The sequence below is a fragment of the Pinus tabuliformis genome, chromosome 7 (genome assembly GCF_031772625.1).
Source record: "Pinus tabuliformis cultivar Carrire ecotype Pingquan chromosome 7, CPIR1, whole genome shotgun sequence".
NCBI lineage: Eukaryota > Viridiplantae > Streptophyta > Pinopsida > Pinales > Pinaceae > Pinus > Pinus tabuliformis.
Window position 1 is genome coordinate 1,608,025,691 of NC_142293.1, and position 2,627 is coordinate 1,608,028,317.

The window sequence follows — 2,627 nt, forward strand, 5'->3', positions numbered from 1 at the left end:
TATGACTCTCTTCTGTTTTCCATAAATGCAATTCTCACAGAAGTCCAAATCAACATTCTTCAAACCTGGCAACAAATTCCTTGAGTGAAGAATCTTCATCCCCTTTTCACTCATGTGTCCGAGCCTATGATGCCATAATGCTGCATCTGCTCCTTTGGAAGTTAAAGCATTAACAGAGTTAGAAATACCATTTCATAAATACAATGTACCAACCTTTTCGCCTTTTTCTATTACCAGGGTTCCTTTGGTGACCTTCCAAGATTTATCTGTGAAAGTTGTCACACAACCTTCATCGCCTAACTGCCCTGTTGAAATTAGATTTTTCTTTAGATCTGGAACATGACTTACCTCCTTTAATAGCCATTGGCTTCCATTCTGCTGTTTTACAAGAACCTTACCCATTCCAACGATTTTACAGGGTTTATCATCACCCAGACGAACTTGTCCAAAATATCCTTGAACATAGTCATGAAAGTATTTCTTATCAGGTGTGGCATGAAATGAAGCCCCTGAATCTACCACCCAAGAATCAGTAATATTTTCGAAAGAAAGAATCAAAGCATCTTGTAACACCTCACCTGTCACATTTGCTTCATGATTGTTTTCTTGTTGTGCATCTCCTTCTTTTCCCTTCCGAGATCTACAGTATTTCTTTAGGTGTCCTTTCTTTCCACATTTCCAGCACATTATCCCCGATCTGGACTTGGATCTACCTTTCCTTGATTTACTGCGATATCTTGAGATCTTTCCTATTTCCATTTTTCTTCCTCTAGACTCTGCACTCAAAGCATTTCCCGATGTCTCACAGGAGCTTTTCCGTCGCATTTCCTCGCTAAGGATAGCACCGACAACATCATCAAACTTTAAAGTACTAGATCCAGAAACGGAGTTACTAATGGCCATTACCAAACCATTCCAAGTTTCTGGTAATGAGAACAAGAATAACAGAGCTCTAACTTCATCATCTAATTTTACCCCTACAGAACTTAACTGACTTGTAACTGTATTAAAATCATTTAAATGGTCTCCAATAGATCCACCTTCCGACATCTTCATATTAAATAACTGTTTCATAAGAAATACCTTGTTTGAGGCCGAGGGTTTTTCATATAGTTTCGACAGCGTCTAAATCAAACCCTCTGTCATGGTTTCCTTAGAAATGTTGAAGGTGACTGACGCAGCAAGGCACAATCGTATTGTTCCGAGTGCCTTTCTATCGAGAAGGTTCCATTCTTCGTCTGTCATACCCGTTGGCATATTTGATTTTCCGCCCAATGGTAGGTATAGATCTTTCTGATACAGATAATCTTCCATGTGCATCTTCCACAGCGAGAAGTTTTTGCCGTTAAATTTCTCGACCCTAAACTTACCATCTTCCGCCATTGCTCCCACTCGAACCAGGAACCCTTCTTTCCTGTGAGTTTATCAGCCAAATAGACCTTCGGCTCTGATACCAGTTGTTAGAAAATTATATATTACGGAGCAATGGAACACATAAAATATTGCAGAAATATAAACAAAGAAAACGCACAAAACAAGAGAGACACAGACATACATGGTTCACCCAGTTTGGGCTACGTCCACCTCGAACAGCCAGTCCTTCCTTTCTATTATCCAGGAAAATGAAGAGACACAACCTACAGCAAATCCGCTATAATATCCTATGTTTTCTCTCACAGTCTCACCTCTCTGTTTCTCGCTCACAAAATACACATCTATCACATAGCCTCAAATACAATACCCTCATACAAAGGGAGGGGTTGCCTTCTAGGGAAAAAAACCCTAAACTAAACATAAGTTCTACCGTCAGATCATCTGCCTAATGAACGACCTAGATTGACTAGAAATTACTATACTTTTACAAGGCAATTTTACAGTTGTTTTTAGCTTTCAGGGGCGCTGCCCTTGAAACCCTCCGCTAGGGGGGGCTCCCAAAGGTCGTAGCCACCCCCCCTGGACCCCCCTTCAGCGAATATTTTACGGGCGGCGTTGCCGCCCACATTTCGAACTGGGGTCCTATGTGGCGATACCTTTGAATATAGAAGATAATCAGGCTCCACACCCAACAAAGCATATGTTATCCCCTTCAAGTTTGTGATTAAAAATAATTTGGGTACTCACTATAAATAGTGGGGAAAAAGTGAAAGTGAAACATCTCTTGGATAGGAAGCATGTCACTCTTGAACATGACACTCATCTATTTCTCATGTCTAGTTTGGGATATCCTCACTCAATCACTTATCCTTCCGGGTTTGGGTGATCCATTTTTCCTCTCATATGACTATACCACTTTGTCGTCATGACCCTTGGTCATATTTTGAGTCAAATGCTGCCACACTCTAAATTCGTGTTGTCGATATGTTCAAGAGAAGTCTTATCTACATTTTACTACCTATACATTGTCAGAAGTTTTGCCCCAGTCCCAGATCATACTCATTTATTCCATTTTATTCCTTTTTCACATGTCGATGATGAGGGAACAATTATGGCCCTCCTTCGACGAGTCATTTCCTGTCGACTTCATCTCATTATCCAGGAAGATGACTTAGAAGCTCCCTTTTAGTACCTTAGAGCTTGCATGCCTTAATGGCAAGTTCTTCACATTCGATGACAGGTTTTCATCATTG